This window comes from Ambystoma mexicanum, chromosome 2q, assembly GCF_040938575.1.
Source record: "Ambystoma mexicanum isolate Mex_15411 chromosome 2q, UKY_AmexF1_1, whole genome shotgun sequence".
Lineage (NCBI taxonomy): Eukaryota > Metazoa > Chordata > Amphibia > Caudata > Ambystomatidae > Ambystoma > Ambystoma mexicanum.
The window spans coordinates 506,425,739-506,445,045 of NC_090924.1; the positions used below are offsets into that span (position 1 = coordinate 506,425,739).

The following is a 19,307-nucleotide window of genomic DNA, read 5'->3' on the forward strand; positions in this document are numbered from 1 at the left end:
TACCTTTGCACTAAGGGCAGTTGATCAAATCTGATGATTAGAAGAATCACACCCACAAGTTAGCATAGAGAGAAAATCACCCACAAGTCAGGATTCGCTAGCAGAGGAAGAGGGTGGTTAAGATGGACCTGAACGTTGGATTATATAACTAGCTGCACAGGACGGCAGGGACACAGAACACAGAGCTAGCCAATGGCCATGGGCCTGAAAAGGCTAGATGGGACAGGGCTGAAGAACATAAATGACTCACATGCTTTACTGACTTGATAAGAGACATCAATCAGCTAATCTAATGCATTAGCCATGACAGCAGTTCTTTTTTTAACTCTTTCTGTTTCGTGTGTTTTACAGGGGTTGGTATTCATAAACTCACCTGGCGACAATCCCATCAGAACTACTGTAAGTAGTATAATGTTATGCTTCACTGTATCACAATAGCCACAGTCACATTGATTGGTTTTCGGTTGCTTGAACATTTTAGAAGTGAATAGTATAGGATGATGGGACTCCATTTTCCCTCATGTGCCTACTGTTTGACAGCTTGCTTTCTCATTTTATGGGAACTACACCAAATAAATAATAAACAGATGTTAGCACAACCAACGGCCTGGGCGTGTTTATGCATTCTGTAAGGAAGGCATACTATCAAGCAGTAAGACAGATACAAGTGATCACAGTTCAAGAGTGTTTATTGAACTTCAATTGGATTTGAAAAATGCCTATCTAATCCTAAATCTAAAGATGGGAGCAAGCTATGGCCGTCAAATAAAAGATAAACAGTCCTAGTCAAGTCTGTCAAAATAGAAGGACCTATACTAATAAACCTATTGCCAATCCTTACTTCTCAATATGAATAGTGTCGGAAACAATGTTATGCAAAGAAAAAGTGTTCAAGAAATTATATATCAGGATATTCAAGCCATTGGCTTCCCTTCCCCATGTTTTCAGCACCGGACAAGGCGGCACACTCGAGCTTAGCACAGTCTCTGGCTTCTCTAGCACAAGGATGCAGTTAAAAACTTCCACATCGTGGCCTTCTGTGCCAAAGTTTCTTTGCCATTCAAAGTCTCTTTTTGAGAGGGCATGATGCAATACAACAAACTTCAAAGTTACTTTCTTCTAAGGATTTCACATGTACAAATTCTCTGGTGATTTTCCGTTCAGTCCGGGTCCCCCTCTGCCGGGCTCAGACCCACTTCGACACAAAACCTTCTCGGGTGATTTTAGCTGCACCCCGGGTCTACATCCGCCGTGCTCAGACCCACTTTAACACAAAGCTTTCAGTGGATCTCCTTCTGCCGGGCTCGGGCCATCGTTAGCTACATTGTCACAAACTTTCTTTACTGTACCAACATCGAAGACTTTTGATTGTGCATGGGATTTTGCTTGACTCATCGCAGGACCACTTTGATTCACAATTCTGTGCAACACTTTCACTTTTCAGTTGGATAACTTACAGAGACCTTTGATTGAAGACACACACGGTGCTGGACCACTCTGTCAAAGGTATCATTTCTTGGTTTCAAAGTTCAATCACTCATCAGCAGTTCAACTTTACTTGCGTCTTTTATCATAAGTATTTCAAACAATGTTCGTTCCAGCGCTCGCCATTAAATGTTGCCGCATGCAACCTTGGCTTCAGCACAGACCGGTCTTGTATCGGTCTCCCCAACTCACTAGCTGTGCTGATTTGACTGACGCTGCTTTGTTCTTGGAGCCAGCGGCTCGTGATTCTCTTTGCCTTGATAATTAATGTGGGAGGGCCACAGGTATCTCCGACACTCAATGTAGGATTCTTCAGCCTGGTTTCCTGGTCTTACACTTTCCATTCTCAAGGATTCATGAAAGCAATTTGTTGAAAAGGTCAACAGATCTTCCCTCCTTGCAATCCTCTTCTGGTTAGCCATCTTTCTCCTCTCATTAAACTGCCATCGTGGAACTGCTATTTCCTCGTGTGCTTTGCCTAGCTCATAGTGTGCTCTCGAATGTTTGTAGATAATTTCCTGACCTCACCTAACCATAGTATAGGCACATGTCAAGTACATGGCTCAGGTGTTAGTCTGTTTTCTCTCCTAGCGGGTTGTCCGTGAGAAAGTGTTTGCGTTGTAAAAGGGGGGGTGACTTCCCAAATATCCTTAAGGTGTTATAGAGAAGAGGACACTGCTTATCACCATCCGGTGTCCCACGCCCACTCCCCGAAGACCCCTTCCTGTCCTTTCGTGTCCAGCTGAAGATGAGTGATATGTGTCTGTTACCACATAGTCCAAAGACAGCACTACTTGCTGTGTGCCGCTCAGCCGTGTTTCGCTTCCATTTGCTCATCTTCTGCTGCCTTCCTCTAAGCATTCAAGGCATGCCGTCCTTTTCAGACCTTACTCATTTTACCCCCCATTGCTTAACCCTCAAAATCTACATTCATCTCCAAAAAGAACACCTTTCTCCCTTGTTTGAACAAGCAGTAGGTGCCTATTAGAGTCTGAGAAAATGCACTTACTGCGCATCCCTTTATGTTAAAATTACAGCTTTTGGTGCTATTTATATTTGTCTGCCAGCACCGACTTAAAATTGCTTTTCACATACGCAAGGCACTTGCGTCCTGCAGGCAAAATGTGTTCAAGTTCAGAAAAATTCTCTTTTCGGCTCGCCCCTCCCCCACTCACCAGATCTCGCGGCACCCTCTATCAGCCTGTGCTTTTGGTGGGCTAGGGCCTTCTACTAGGCCACCAATGGGCCATGCTTCTTGATAAACTGCAGTCCCGACATGCGTGCATTACGGCAGTCTGTGAAGGGATAAGCTACGTCACATCTGAACAGTACATACGCTTGGGCAGCCTCTGCTCCACGGTTACCTCCATTTAACAACTGCATTCTCCCAGATGCCTCATTCGGATGTTGGCGCCATTTTTAAACGGCTGGCTGTCTCAGGCTGGCTCAGCATAACTCCTGCTGTCGCTGGAGCCTCTCCAGGATGGTTTGCTGTAGACTTGCTGTTGGAGGTTACACAGGGTTTGAATCTACAGGGGCCATAAAGCAGGCGTTCAATCAATGCAATCCTATTGTCTCTTTTACATGGTTTGGGTCAGAAGAGACCGAGTTTTGCTGGTCTTTCTCTGCTGTTCCGTGGAGGCCCAATGCCGAATACCCGGGTCTAGGTAGACATATAGTCTACAGTATTTGCTCTGGTGCCCTGACTCCTTCTGTCACCTAGAAGCAGCACTTCAGAAAACTGAGAAACTAATCAGCGAGCACTGTGCAAAAAACACCCATGCGTCAAACCCATTGACAGTCCAAATCAGCGTATATATTTTGGGATTAACAGATATTTTCCTGTTAGGGTGAGTATTTTATTACATACTCAGAAGGGTTACATGCTTGAACCACTATCACAGGTATATTTCAAATATACAATTCTTTGGTGATTCTTATCTTCCCAAAATCCTTTTAGTTTTTTAGACTGTTGGACTCAATCGTGCATTTTTGGCACAATTACCCCAGTGGTAATTTGCGCAGCGGTGATTGTGCCGAAAAAGGGCAGAAAGTTGGTGCATTCACCTCCAGCTGAGAGCTGGGGATGAATCCCCCAACTTTCTCCGGAACTGGTGATTGGGCGGTACGGTAATGCAGCGGGAATGCTATTACCGCTACATTTGTACCACACCACCCGACTTATAGTGAGGGCCTAAAATGTCTATATCAAGGGAGTACTGCTAGCTGATTTGGACAGTCATGTAATTAAATGCTGGGAACCATTGACTGGTCTGACAAGGCCAATAACAGGGCGTCCGGGAACCCCTGTCAGCTGGGTGTGGGAGGCATACCTGGTTAATGCCGTGCCGGTCTCATCCTTGATGTTGACAGTGGCAGCAGAGAGGGCCCCCATTCCTGTTCCCCCCGCTTGTGCCATTCTGTATTGGAACAGGACCATGATGCCAGGTGTGCCTCTGGAGGCCATGTTTCACCAGTATTCCTTTACCGTCTCACACGAGAGAATTGAAAGAATCCGGCAAGCAGTGCGACGTGAGAAGGGCAGCCAGAAAAACCTGAATGTGTTACCGACACAAATGACGCTCCAGCGCTGATAGACCCGATCACCACTGCAGAGTGGTGAGTAGGAGAGAGATGCTGATGCAAGCTCCACACAAGCACACAGCAGCACCAAGCGGCTGCTCAACAAACGGCACCAGCAAACACCACCGCTAGTCCCGCAACATAAGACAATCCATTAGACGACCATGGACTTGGGAGAGGAAGATTTCCCAGTCTTCCTTTAGTGGTCCCAACCAATGCGCCCCCGAGAACGAACTTTGGCACTGGTTTATCATCACTGCCAACGCTATCGGGCAGCAAGCATGCATGGAGGAAGTGGGCAGGCGGGCTAAAACCTGTTTGTATATGTTTTTTCACACATACGTATCCGCAGAGAGGAGGCAAGAAGGTGGGATAGGGGTAGTTGTTCGGCCATATAAGCAGGCATATATAAAGGATATATAAGCAGGGGAGAGGAAACCGGAGGTGTGGGTGAATCGGGTCAGGTCAGAGAAGAAGGTGGGCAGAGAGCAAGAGACTAGCATGACAAATGAGGGAGCAGCGGATTGTTCAGAATCGTTTTGGAGCTGGTGAGGCATTGGTTTAGGAGTGATAGTGGGACGGTAGAATGGGTGTACATGGGTGTGAGACATTTGTGTAGAGAGGACAGTGCAAGGTGTGACTATGAGATGGATGGTTCAGAGTGAAAAGAAGGTGATTGAGTAGTATTATGAGAGGAGGAGGAGTAGTGTGGGAGGAGGAGTAGTATTGTGGGAGGAGGATTAGTGTGAATGGTGGATTAGAGGTGGGGTAGTGGTAGAGTGGGAGGAGTGAGGAGGGAGTTAACATCAAAGGGTGGAGGCAGGGGAGAGGAGGAGGGAATTTCTGGAGGGACAGGAAGCATCGGGGGAGGAGGAGGTAGACTAGAAGGGAGAGATGAAGGTGGACACGAGTGGAGCCAGGTAAATCGTACTCGGTAGCTGCAAGGTGCAAAATCCTAACTTTCCCCATTAGAACACTAACCTCTGATAAGACTTGGGAAAGCTAGACAGTGTCCCAGGAAGTCAGTGAGCCTGCTTTCAGGGAGATCAACATTAATATAGGGCAGCTATTGGACAGCAAGGGTCAACAATCAGCAGGACTAACCAGGAGCTATGGATGCTTGGGTCAGAGAGGAGATTCATGGGAAGGCGAGGGAGAGGGAGACCCCCATAGCCTCCACAAAGTAAAGAACTCCAAGTGTTTTATGTGCCATCTGTGACAATGGTCATTGATCCTCTTAGGGGCCAGTAAGGGGTGGTGAGGAGGATTAGGCAGGTTTCACAGGGAGCTAATGGATAATGCAGATCCGAATGGAGGTGAGCGCCAGATCTTGATGGCTGAAAGGAAGCACTTCTCAGATAGGATTCCGTGAAGCGAAGTATTGTGACATGAAGTTGGAACTATGAGCAGTGGCTGTGTTTAAGTCTGCAACTTCACTGTGTGGACTGAAGGAACATGGGAAATGAAGCAAGAAACCAGGAGAAGTGGAGGCGGGGTATGAATAATGGAGTCAGAGGGCTATTGCGTGAGAGGTTGCTGCACTTGAGGACCAGTGGTACTTTGCAGATCCACACATGATTGGCATGTTGAGTGCTTTGGTGACTAAGACCCTGTTTAGTGGAAGAGAAAGTTACTGTGTCCTGTGGGCACAGTAGAAAGGTGAGCTGAAGGACTCCCAGAGTGAGGGTCACTACAGAACTTGACATCCGGTTGTCTATCGTACACAGGTCACGTGTGATTGTGTGACCATACAGGTAGAGCCTCCACTATATGGTTAGGTATCCCATCCTGAGAAAGAAATGAATGGAACGGCAGCTTCAGCGGGGCTCAATGACATCTCTACATACTTTCTGGGGCTGAAAGGGAGAATAGATGAACAAATCAGAAAGACCTGAAGGGAGACAACAGAGCACAATCATGCCTATGTGGTAGTGTTCCGCTGCCCTGTGATTCTCAGGTAGCATTTATTCTATTGATTAGTGAACATATCTTTATAACATACTGGGGCAGGTCTATCAGTTTAGGGCTTTGGCACAACTCAGTGACTTACAGCATGAATATTCTTCTGTTTTGCATAGTGTCTGCTCTTCCATTCCTGTCTGTACAATCATATCGCCTCATGCTTCCACGTGGTCCCTGCTCCTCTCTAATTTGACATAAAATGGGTGATATTACCTGCTCTGGGAAATGTCCTGTTAAAGGATATATGCAGGGGCATTAGGCTTCCATTTTAAGTGAACAACCCTCATGCTACCTTCTTGTTTCGCACTTTATAAAGCTATGTATGGAAGTGCAACTGTGCCTGTGTCGCCAGTATACTTCTGGTCCGCTGTCTTTAGGATGATGAAGAATGGAGTGATTGCAACTGGCCAGAATCTCCAGATACAAAAAGGCCTGCACACATGGCCTGCACTTTACATCGTCCCAAGGTGTTTTAGTCCTACTTACAGTTTGATGTCTCAAGATCTTAAGGGCGGATATGGGCATGCATTGAGATGTGTGCTATCAGAGTAATGAAAAGCAATTAAGCAGTGCTTAGTGCAAGTCCCGCCTTCTTTATTGCTGTCCCGAGCTCCACTCAGAATGCCTCTTAAATTATCAAATGGGGGAGGGAAGCAATCAGCACTGGGAGGGGGAGTAGAATGGAACAATTGTATTGATGTGTGGCTTTGTGACTCTGGACAAACACTTTAAATATTCAGCTCCTGCATTCTGCACGTATGCAATACTTGACATCATTTATAAACAAATTATTCATTCTTAATATGTTATACATCGGCACAGAGGACTTGGTGTTCCCTTAGCTTTCTGTCTGGATCCCAGAAAGAAAAATGTTTCAAAATGTTTTGAATGAATGAACTAAAATACATTTTGAATGGATTGTGTCCTCCCACGTATTCCTCATCTTTAGATAGATATCCTCTCCAGCCTAGCTGCTTCGGAAAAACTTTTTCGGTAGAGGGTGCTGTGGGTCGATGCGGTCGACTCGATGTCCCTCGAGGGCCTCCGTCTTGAAGTCAGCGTCATCACTGATACAGAGAGCACATGCAGCACCCGTTAGCTTCAGTTCAATTTTTCCACAATAGCCGATGCTTTGAGAAATTATGGTGCGCTTTGGTTCCAGTGAAAACTGCAACATATTCGAATAACGATGGCACTATCGACCCCGAAGACGGGTTAAAAAATGCCATGATTGAGGTGCTAAAATGTCTCAAACGGATCCTCATCGAGTGTGTCTGTGGTGCCTGGGCGTGCAACATCGGACAGCAGACTGTGGGTCCTGTCAGTCTATGACTGGTAAGGCTTTGAAAGAGCGAAAAATGGAAATTAGCTGCAGGTAGGCTCCCTACTAAATCCCCCTCAATGACTCTGTTGATAAAGCACTTGTCCGACGAATTGAAAGGCGACTCTCTGTGGAAAATAATCCAAAAAGCGCTCTTGTTCCAGGAGTGGACCTCAGAACTCTTCATCTTCATTTAAGAAGATGAAGAAAAGGCAAATTAGATCACCTTCCACCTCCTCATCCGAGTAAATCTCCAGAGAGGAGTATTACATGCCCAACCAAATCAACAATTCCTGCTGAGTGGGAGTCATTAAGACAGGAAATGTTAAACATTTTCGAGAAGGAGACCCCGACCCCCTCGAAAGAGAATGATAAAAGCCATGCTCCTGTCACGCCCTCAAAAGCCAACAAGGAAAAGGCTAAGGCAAAATCCTGTGCACCCGCGATCTTGGGACGTAAGCCAGAAACCCCACGAGAACCATCAAGGTCTCAACTCGACAAAAATTCATTGAAGACTCTATCGGGTTGGGTTTCGAGCCCCTCGAGGGCTCCGTCAATGCCAAAGTCATCAAGGATCAATGCCATTTGTGTCAAAATCATCGATGCCACTGGTGCCAAAACCTTCCATGTCATCAGCGTCAAATCCATCAATGCCTTTTCCCATTAAGAGTTCATTACCCCCTAAGGAGGTTTACCTAGAGAGGATTTTTTTCAAATCTTTGTCTTCTATTTATGAAGAGCACAAGCTTTCACACCGAGATACTCCTCCCTTTGGATTACAATTTGGCACACCCAATGTCCCAGAGGACTTATCTCTGAGGAGTCCAGGTTAGCAGACTTGTATGAAAATCTTCAATATGCAAGTGGCATTGACACACTACCTGAAATTGAATTTGGCAAACCGGACCCGGCAGATCATGCAGCTGCCTTTTATAGGCAGTTTATGACTAAGGTAATAGATTGATTAGGATGGGGCAGACCACCCTCAACCCCATTGGAACAAGATGACTTGATGGATATATTAGATAAAGGTCCTCAGAAGGATCCTGTACTTCCTTTCCATATTGCCCTACAAAAAAGGTAAGCGCAAACTGGGAGGCTCCCGAATCTAGTCCAGCAGTGAATTAAAAACCTCACCAAAAATACATAGCTTCCAGTGTCGATCCTGAATATTTGTCAAAACATCCTATGCCTGGTGGTTGCGACAGCAACATCTACTTCTAAAGAAGCTGCTTATCCAACCATTCCGCGAGACAGCATGAAGTTGAGTTATTTTTTTCACAAAGGAAGTTTTATCACAGTAAACTTAATTTAGTTGTGATTACATACTTTGAAGTAAAAGTCAATTTGATGAGTGTGCTTATTCGTGTCACTTCCTAAGATGTTTCATTATGGTATGAGGCATTTCTAAAGTGCAGCGTTAGCTATTTGGAACTCTCGGCATTGATATCTGAATGCATGGGTGAGATAACGATGTGATCATGCAGGGTTTCTGCATTGCAGCATTCCCCCAAATCCCTAGTGTGCCATGTCACTGGAGGATTGTTTCCCACCTGTGCATCGAACTGGGGTGAGGTTGTTTGTAGGTGTCTTATTCCGTAGGATGGTCTGTCTATGCAACTTTTAGTGACACCTGACTCCAATTGTCAATGTGCATTCCTGTTTCAGGGTTGTCCAACTCCAGGCCTTGAGGCCGGAATCCTGATGGGTTTTCAGGATATGTATGCTTCAATAATATTCTTGAGAAACAATGTGCATACATTTAGAATAGTTGTATGCTGATTTACCACATGAATATTAAGAGGTATCCTGAAAATCTGACATTTTGGTAGCCCTCGAGGCCTAAACAATGGTGGTTATGTTGTAAAATCTTTCATGACACTTAAGTGCGATTTATCAGAGTGGGTCTGTTTTCTCATGGTTGTTAATTTCCCAACCCTATACAACCTCTTTCAGTAATTGTCAGCGTGGGTTACTTCCCACAGGGTGTTCACCTATGCAGCCTTATGAAACCTCTTAGTGTGATTAACAGCATGGTCAGTTAGGTTAGGGTGGTCATTTTTGCAACCTTATGCAACCCCTTTGTGAGAATATAAACATGTGTCAGTTCCCTCACAGGGTTCGCCTATGCAACCTTATGTAGCCTGATTATCTGCATGGGTAAGTTCCCTCAGGGTGGTTGACTATTCAACTTCATAGTATGATTCTCAGAATAGGGTCAGTTCCCTCAGGGTAGTCTGCTATGCAGCCTTATGCAAACTCTTAGCTTGATTAACAGCATGTTCACTTCACTTAGGGTGGTCATCTTTGCAACCTTTTGCACGCTCTTTGTGTGATTACAAACATGGGTTGGTTCCTTCACGGGGGTCGGCTATGCAACCTTAGGTTGCTTGATTATCGTTATGGGAAAATTCCCTCGTGGTGGTTGGTTATTCAACCTCTAAGTGTGATTATCAGAATGGTGTCAGTTTCCTCAAGGTGGTCTGCTGTACAACCCTATGCAACCTTTTATCATGGTTATACCTCAGGTTGGTCGCTTATGCAACCTTTTAGTGTGATTATCAGCATGAGCCAGTTCCCCGGGGTTGCTTGGCTATGCAACCTTTTAGTGTGATTAACAGCATGGGTCATTTCCCTGAGGGGGATTGGCTATGCAACCTTTTAGTGTGATTAACAGCATGGGCCATTTCCCTCAGGTTGGTTGGCTGTGTCATTTCATTCTGCATCTTGCTGTGATTACCAGCATGGGTCAGTTAGTTCTCTCGGTGTGTACCAACCTTCTTCCAAAACTTGTTAGCATGACTCTCTTCTTCCAGGGTGGGGGGGATGATGAGACAATCTAGGTTGCATGATAAAAGGCTGCACTTCTGGATCCTTAGCCAGGGGTGAATAACCAGGGTATCTCTGTGGTTGCCTCCCGCAAGGGGCAGGGGGGCATTCCCCTATGACCACACTCAATACTGGGAACAGGGAGTTTCAAAAGCAATCTCGTGGCGCAACTGTCAGAAAAGGCCACCCTTTAAACCTGGCCTCTGAATTACGATAAACTGGTACAGTCTGCCAGTGTTTTCTTTTTATTTTCTAAATGCCTGACTATGGAATATATCTGAAGTAATGCGCTGGCAGCTCACAGCCCCTTCGATTGATTGTCCTGCTTGTGAAGCTTCTGCTTTGCATCTGCTGTCTGGGTTTGATTCATGGCAGTGCAGGCGGGTTGTGTGCTTCATCTGGCAAGCTTCTGCATGCGAACTCTAGTGGTATACAGAGACTCCCAGGAATAGGAAGTGGAAACCTGTGTGAAGACTCAGTGTAGGACAGCACCTTCCTCTGCTGAGTGCAGTGTCTAGGGTGACCAGACGTCCTGGTTTTGCTGGGATTGTGCCAGTATTTACCCCTCTGTCCCGACACTTTTTTTAGTTTAAAAACCCCATCCCGGGATTTGGGGGTCGGGTGTATTCAGTTCCCTTTTACCTGTTAGATACATGGACAAATACCTGCATCGGGTTGGGTGCCACTCTCAACATTCCCTTTTAACCTCCTCCCCATACCGTCACCCATGCTCTAGGTCCTCTCTCCTCCGGTCAGCCTCTGTGACTCCAACATGTGCAAGGACAGGCCACCAACATAGAAGTAGGACTACAGTTGCATGTAGTCATTTATTTCATTCATTTATTAAATTTATATAACACCCAAACCCTGAAGTAGCCCAGTGTTCATTACATGTGCAGAATATGGTTACAAACAGACATTCTTATTCATACGTATTGAAAAGCCATATTTTTACACGTTTTTTAATACATGATATGATTGCTCGTTTCTGATGTTCATCGGGAGGGTGTTCCAGAGGGAAGGAGCAGTGACTCCAATGCTAAAGCCACCTGCTCTTTTGTTTGTAAAACCGGGGGTGACCAGGGAAATGCTGGCGTTAGATCCGAGGACTCTGCCTTCGTGTTTTTGGGTAAGTGTGTCATTGAGGTAAGTGGCTGCTACTTTATAGATGCTTTTGTGCGTGAGGGAGAGAGTTTTGAACTCAATATGTGCTTTTACTGGAAGCCAGTCTACCTCTCTTCTGATGGCAGAGATTTGGTTGGTACGCTCCAGCCCAAAGCAGCTCGCAGCGCTTTATTCTGCAGCAGCTGCAGTTGAGCTAGGTTAGTTGCCAAGGTGGCCATAAGGAGAACATTGCAGTAGTCCAATTTTAATAGGATTAATAGGATTAGAGCATGCGCTATATTGAGGCAGTTGGCTGGAGTCAGAAAATGTCTGCTCAGTGAGATGAGCCGAAAGGTATAGTACGTGTAGATGACAGTGCATTTATGTGTTTCATCATGTTTCATCATGATCAGCTGGGCTTCAAAAGATACTCCCAAGGTTTTAACGTGTTTCAGGACAGGGATGGTGGTACCATCTATGCAGATGAAGGAGAAGGAGGGGCCCAGGTTTTTTTTAAGTGGTAGGGAGAGCTGACAATGACGAGCTTGGTTTTCTCCTCATTCAAGGAAAATTGTGTGTGGCCTCCAGTTTTGCATGGTGATGTAAACTGGGTTAGTGATATGATATGATAGGTTACTTATGGTATTGGTGTCATGAGAAAGGTTGCCTTGCATGGGGATGAGTCATCTGCAAAGCTGCTGTAGATGAAACCCAGGGAATCCAGATGGTTGAAGAGAGGCTTGGTGTACGTGGTGTAGAACGTGGGTGAAAGACAGGATCCCTTTGGTACACCAGGGGAGCTGGAATGGGGTCGGCAGCCACTTCCCCTATGAACACTCTAGTGTTCCGGTCACTGAGGAAGGAATGCATTCCAGGCAATGTTATCCAGAGAGAAGTGGAAATGCTGGACTAGATGCTGTCAGAGTGTGCTGTGGTCAACTAAGTCAAAGGCTGCAGATAAGTGAAGGTGTATGCCGAGATGGTCTGAGTCCCTGATGATGTCCATTTGATTTTTGAGATCCAGACGTGCAGTCTCTGTGCTGTGTTTTGGATGGAAGACTGATTGTCTCTTACCAAGCAGGTGGTTGAGCTCAATAACTTTCTGCATTTGTAATTAGGTCATCCTGTCCAGGATCTTGAGAAGAAAGAGGACTGTGGTGATTGCCGGTAATTTGTAGGGGTGGTAGGGATGAGGGAGGTGTTTTAAGGAGTGGGGTGATCGATGCAAATTTAATGTTGGGTCGGGACTTTATTGGTTAGGAAGGATGCATTGACGAAGCTTGTAATAATAGGAGCCACGGTGGGAGCACAGAGTTTAACTACGTGTGCTGGGCAGATATCCCCTTTGCAGTTGGATGGTTTCAGAGCGAGGATGGCTTCAAGCACTTCATCTACTGACACTTTGTTAAACTTGAAGGGGGAATGTTGGTGGAGTTGGCCTTAGATGGTGGGTTAGGGGAGAAGGCAGCAGATGCGTTAGTGGACAGGTAGGCTTTCTTGGTACTGATCTTAACTTGCAGGGTGGTGATTTTGTTAGCTAGCGCATCATGGATAGTGGTGCACCATAATTTGTCAGCGACGGTGGGAGGTGGTGTGGGAATAGAGGTCTCTAGCTCTCTTAGGATGACAAAGAGATCTTTACTATTAGAGCCTGCATTATTGATGCGCTCATTAAATGTGTTGGCTTTGCTGGTGATGAAAGCAGTTTTGTATTTGCATACAGCAGTGGCAAGGGCGATACTGGTGCTGGAGGAAGGCTTCTTTTTGTAGAGGTGTTCTAAGGCTCTTTTGTTCCTACACAGTGAGATGAGGTCATCATTAAACCAACTTTTGGTTGTCGTTCGGGGTCTAGGTATTTTGGCCTTGCTGGGGCCATGTTTGTCCATGGTGGTGAAGAGACAATCATGATATTGGTAAGCGATGTCAGTAGGGTTCAGGTTGGCGCATGGGGGGCCTGCTTCCAGAGTGGCTGTCAGGGTAGGTTTCAGAGACTCGTGTGACAGTTTACTGATGTTGCTGACCAATATAGAATTCAGCTTGGTAGTCTGGGTGGGGGTGGCTAGATTAAAATGGATGAGGAAGTGGTCTGACCACATGATTTCACTGATGGCGGTGATGTCCACAGTGGCATTGGATGTGAGAAGCAAGTAAAGTGTACGGCCTTTGGTATGGGTCAAGGAGTCAATTAATTGAGTGAAGTTCATGTCTTCCAGAGCAAGAGTATGAACTGTTGCTTCGGGTCAGCAATCTCCTTATATCCCAAGTTGATATCACCTAGGATAATGCATTTGGAAGCAGGTTTTAGGAGTGGAGTGATCAGTAAGGGTATGTCCAGGTCAGGGTGACTTGCATTGTTGGGTTTATGATAGATAAGGAGTATGTTGATGGTGGTCTTTGTGTTGGTTGACAGTTTCGATAGGAGTATTTCGTAGCCCGGCGTGGTGGGGATGGAGCTAGCTCCAAACTGAAATGAGGATTCGGTGATGAGAGCCACTCCACTGCCAATGGCATTAAATAGATCAGCCCTGACGATGGTGTAGTTGGGCAGGATGGCCAGGGAGAGGAGTGGGCCAGAGGCCTCAAGGAGCCAGGATTCTGTGATGGCAAGGAAGTCAAGTTGGTGTTCAGGTACGTGGTCGTGGATGTCTATGGCATGGGCTCTTAATGATCGAACATTCAGCAGGGCACCATTAAGACCATTGAGATGTTCAGGTTGTAATTGTTTGAGGACTTGTTGCAGTTCCTGTATAGGTAAGGACAAGTGGTGTTCAGTGGGGGTGGGATGTGTGGAGGGGCTCCTGTCCCCTATTTGTTGTTTGAAGGTGGGGAGGTGTGGATGTGGGGTTGTTCTGATTCTAAGTCTCGATAGTCAAGGTTCACCCAAGCAGGGTCGGGTTACACCTTGATGCTCGAATTGAGGGGGAGAGGGCGAATGTGAGGACTGGCTGTGAGGCCGGCGGGCTGTTCTTCTTCTAAGCCTCTCAAGACCGAAGACCCCCAAGCAGGCTTGGGTTACTGCTAGGTGTGTGTAAGGCTGATATGGGGGATGACTGCGTGAGATGTGCTGGAGGGATGGCAGGAATGGCGTGGGCCAGGCCACCAGTATAAATGGACTCATGGTTCAGGCAGTGTGAGTGGTACTTAGGGGTAGTAGTTATGCTAGAGGATTTGGGTGTCAACGGGCAAGTTGCCTGCACCAGGGATTCCAAGGTGTATGTGGGTGCACAGTTCACCAGGTTGTCACAGGGTGGTTGGTGGGAACAACGCACAGTACATTTATGACCATGTACATATTCAGTCCCCATGGCCCCCTGTGTGTGGTATGTCCTGACCTGACCCTGGTTCATGGAGTTTGTACTACACAAGATCTACAGATCAAGCCTTCATTTATCATTATCCACTCTTCTGTAAGGCACATGTTACAGGAATGTAAACTGTTCTTTTGCATTGGTTTCTGGTAGAAACACACACCCCTCGCCCTGAACTTAAACATATCTAATTTTTAGTATGGCCTTCATATGGATTTAGCTCTTTTCCAAGTCTTCAAGTTCAAACAATGTAGAAAGGGTTCTGAGGGCCCTGTTTGTGTTCAGTGTCTTGTGTTCCTATGTCTTCACTGACAACATAGTGAAGCCTTTGCAGGATGCCATTCTTGAAGATACCATGATACATACATGTCTTATAAAGGAACAAAACACCAGGATCTAGGAACATGTCTTGTACAAATTACACTTTTCATAAAATCCAAGAAGCGCAGCAGCAGTGATATATTAAGATGAGGGTGATCCCTTGCTCGGAATATGCCGTAATTCTCCACAACTGTGATAGTTGCGCAGTTGAATTATGCATGTGGTCTTTTCCACAGTTTCTATGTCAAATAGGTTTTGTGTCTGAGATGAACACCCACTTGCTGGCCATTCCGGAGCTAGGAATCCATGCATGCTTGATAAATGTGTGAGTAATAGGACCACGTACAGACTGCCCACAGAATGAGCTTGGAGGCCAATCACTTGGTGGGAGCTTCATGAGCTGTATACCTTGCAAAGTTGCAAGATGCCCCTTAATTAGAAAGACCCAAAGGTAGATCACCCAGGGTCTTGCAGATAGGAGTTTTATCCTGTCTGGATGGTAGAAGGCCAAAATAGAACCTTTCATTGCACGAATTAAGGAACAAGTCTATCGAGAATTCCCATCTCACATTGATGGTGGAAGAAAGCAACCATGGGCAGGACTCCTAGGGGACAAGGCCAGGGAGAAACAATGGGATTAAGCATATTTCGACACTTGTAATAAACTAGTTAGGATCCTGAGAGCTCTAGTGAACCGATGGTCAAGAGTTAGACTGGAGAGGAAGGATGCAAAGAAGACAGCAGAGTAATGCAGGCGAGAAATTGAAAGATCTGACGCATGGCTCCTGAGACTGTAGATCAAAGTTGATTTATGGGGATCTCCCAAACAAGCAAACAAATGTGACCATAGAGACTTGGATCTTTCAGAGATCTGTCTCTTTTGACTCCTGATTCTAAAAGTGTTGAGGAGCCAAAGTCTATTTGTCAAGATTAAAGTGAAGGTTTGTGTGCTTAACACAGATACCACCATTTTATTTGGGGTTAATCAGCCACCATGATTTCCTTTTATGTTGTATAAAGTCGATAATTAGCCAAATGTTTAGTTTTTCATTCTCATTACTACCAGGTCAGTCATAGCCCAGTACAAGAATTCCTTTGTTGGTGCTGGTGCGCGTCCCACACCCCTTGATACACTGCAGCACAAAGGTTATGAGAAAGAGTACCTACAGATGCCTCCGATGACCCAGAAGAGCATTCCTATAATTTCATGTGCCTCTTCGTGTGACACTACACCAATGTTTATCTTTACATTCCATGCTTTGCAAACCCATCCAAATGTAGACCTGAAGCGATTCAGATGCTGCTGTCAATTAAACAGAATATCATTGAAGGATACGTATGTGTTCGCATATCTTTATCAAGGAGCCCTTTTATCATGTATCAACTCAACCACTTTGTGGGGAAACTCGGTCTATGGAGCAACTTCACCATGCATCAGAAGGGGAACAGAAAATAATCTTCCTACCTCTACATTGATCGCAGGACATTATGCCCCGACAATGGACAACTGCCGTATGACGTCGTCTTCACGTCTGAATTCGGGAATGTCATTGGATCACCAGCTTCCCTTCCTGTTGAGCTCATTATACACAACACAAAGACGTATTGGGGTTCAAGGACCAAGCTCAGCACCTGAAGCAGAGAAAAAGGAGAGTCAGATGAAACATGGAGGAGCAAGGAGTGGAAACAATCACAGACACACCTTTCTCTGACAGAAGACCTTGTTTTTTTTTGTTTTTTTATTTTGTATTAATTCTCTTGATTGATTTTACAACATGTTAAACAGATCAAGCCCACCTGTACCAATTACCACTTCTTCTTTTCTAACTCCATTCTGTCTGTCCTCAGACTCCTCCTTCTCCTCTAACCCTAAATGTAAACCCCTAACCCACCCACACCAAAGTGTTGTCTAAATTGACTTTTCTTTAATTTCCCTTGACTTCATCCGGGCGCCCTGGTAGTAACCCAAAAACCTGACCCCTCCACCTTGCCAATTCCTTCTAAATATGTTTACTTTGGGCCTCATTACAGGGTTGCTGGCAAAACCTGCCGCTAAGCAGTTACCGCCGCCTGATATCCCGGTGCCACTGGTGACTCACAAGCGGCGGTGGTAACAGTAAATCCCCATTTCAAAAGAGTGCCATAGGATTCCATGGAAATTGGGTCACAGAAGCACCGGCACTGTTGCTAATGGTGCCGATGCTTCAGTGACCACCAGCACCGGTAGGGGCTTGAAAACCCAGCAGGTCATGCCTGCCAGGGGATCCCTGGACCCTACCGGCATTGCTGTAGTATGGTGGTCCAGAAAGGGTGCCAGTACTTTGCTATCAGCACCCTTATTTCTAGAATGCCATATTTATAATGAGGGCCATTGTCCCTGTTCGAAACCGTGGTACTTCGTCATAATGGTGATTTGTCATAACTTCAACAGTTTGTCACCATTTCACGCCTTGTCATTTCCTCAAAAGAAATCATTATAACAACCTATCCCTGTTAACGTTACATTGACAATTTGCACATCCACGCCATCTGCTTGTGCATTGAATGCAAAGGCACAAATGAAGGTCCATGGAAACCGACCCCTTTTACCTGTATGATAGTGGATTTTTTTAACCAAATACTGCATTCAAAATTAGGAAATCAGGGCGGGCATGGTGGCAGATTGGTGAAGGCCACCTTCACTGATGCAACAGATTCCACGATTGCGGCTTTTGGGAGGAATTGCCTGAAAAGAGCAGTTTCCATCTCCTTGCAGAGGTACAAAATGTTTACTCGTACCTCCTTTGATAGCTGGGACCGGGTTCGAAGAGAGTGGGCTGGCTATTGGAAAAGCAGCACCAGCTCCCTATGGACAGCGGCTATATGAGGATACCATTTTTTGCTGACTGATTGCCGATGGGGATAGCGTGCACGAACGTCTAGGTAGCTTCACAGGAAGGTAGGCAACAGTATCCATTTTGTGTTCTACAAGCACAATCTAGTGCCTTGGACCACGTTTCCACTCTGATCTGAAGCCATTGCATTGGCTTTTCACGCTGGAGTGGAGGGGTCTGATCGTCAGACAAGTATCGTGGAAGCAGGTTGGCACTTCGTGCAGCAATCGTTACCATACATCAACCAGAAATCTCCTTCGCTCAACATGACATGTATTTATAAGAGCGACAGAAGGTGTGGGAGATACTGAGGCATTAGAAATTAAAAAATGACACAGACCATACATCAGAAAGATTTATCGGCATGCATTAAATCAAACATTAGAAAACGGAATCGGGCATCAGGGAGCTGAAATAGACCACGTGATGACATCAAGGATCTCGTGCATATGTCAGATTAGCAAATCAGACTTCAAGGACATTTGCGTAGACCCGGGGCAGATTGCAGAACAATTAATAAGACTCCAGGGGCTAGAAAAGAACCCAGGTCCCGCAGCAAAAGAAATGAGTTAGACATCAGGGGGCCAATATTGATTTGAGGAAGATCTCTGAGAGTTTTCACAGGTGCCAGTCAGCGAAACAGAGGATGGACAGACTAAGAACACTGAGCCGAGCATAAAACTGACGCAAATGGAAAGAGCAGGAGTACAAAGGAAGATCAGGAATCAGGGGGATGGACCGGCGTGGAATGAGGGAGTAAGTGGACCTGTGGAAGAGCCGAAAGGGGGGGCACTTCTGAGATTGGGATTCTAATGAATAGACTAGAGCTGGAGGAGAGTTCATGCGATGGCATTTAAAGTCGGAGGTGGTCGGTGCCTGCCTACAATCAAGATCCTCAACACTCATGGCAGGCGCGTGAAGGTAGAATTCTAGAAGCCATTATGAAGCCTGGTTAAATATATCATTGCGTTCAGCATAGCCTCTGGGTGGAGGGTAATTGTTTTGCATAAGCACTGGAGACAGGCAGAAGAACCAAGGAGGTAAAGGAGAGCGGTGTTCACAATACCACATTCTTATTCATGCTCTATGCCTGCCATGTTTCCATTGTATAAGTACCCTCCAAGCTGGCATCCTTCTACAGATGCACTTTGTATGGCGACTGGCCACTTCATAAATGGCAAATCTTTCCAACTACAGAAAAAATACCATGGAACCATGAGCCACGGCTACAAAGGTCAACTCGAACATTATTATCTCTCGTGGCGCTACCAGGCAAGAAAACTGTCTCCCCTGTCAGATCCCTTTTAAATTTCAGAACAAAAACACCTTAAAATATCCCCTGAATTCTGAAAACAGGCACCCCTCAATACAAGTACAACCAACGGAGCCCCGCGCCCCAACAGAGTACAATAAAACCATCCTAGTCCAAACGGCACCCCGCAGCACTTTAGCTCTCTGTGAGATATTAGGCGTCCATGCCCCTCTGCAACTCACAGGCCACTCAAATGTCGAATACATTGT

General features: G+C 45.8%; 1 protein-coding gene across 6 annotated transcripts in view; it reads right to left on the bottom strand.

The window, feature by feature from the left end:
- The window catches only part of ELFN1 (extracellular leucine rich repeat and fibronectin type III domain containing 1), a 1,469,111-nt gene that overhangs the window by 688,005 nt on the left and 761,799 nt on the right, over positions 1-19,307 (bottom strand). For all 6 annotated transcript variants that reach the window (XM_069647629.1, XM_069647625.1, XM_069647628.1 and 3 more), the window contains one exon: positions 16,379-16,545. The gene's annotated coding sequence lies outside the window, so the exon portion shown is untranslated. The remainder of the gene's footprint in view (positions 1-16,378; positions 16,546-19,307) is intronic.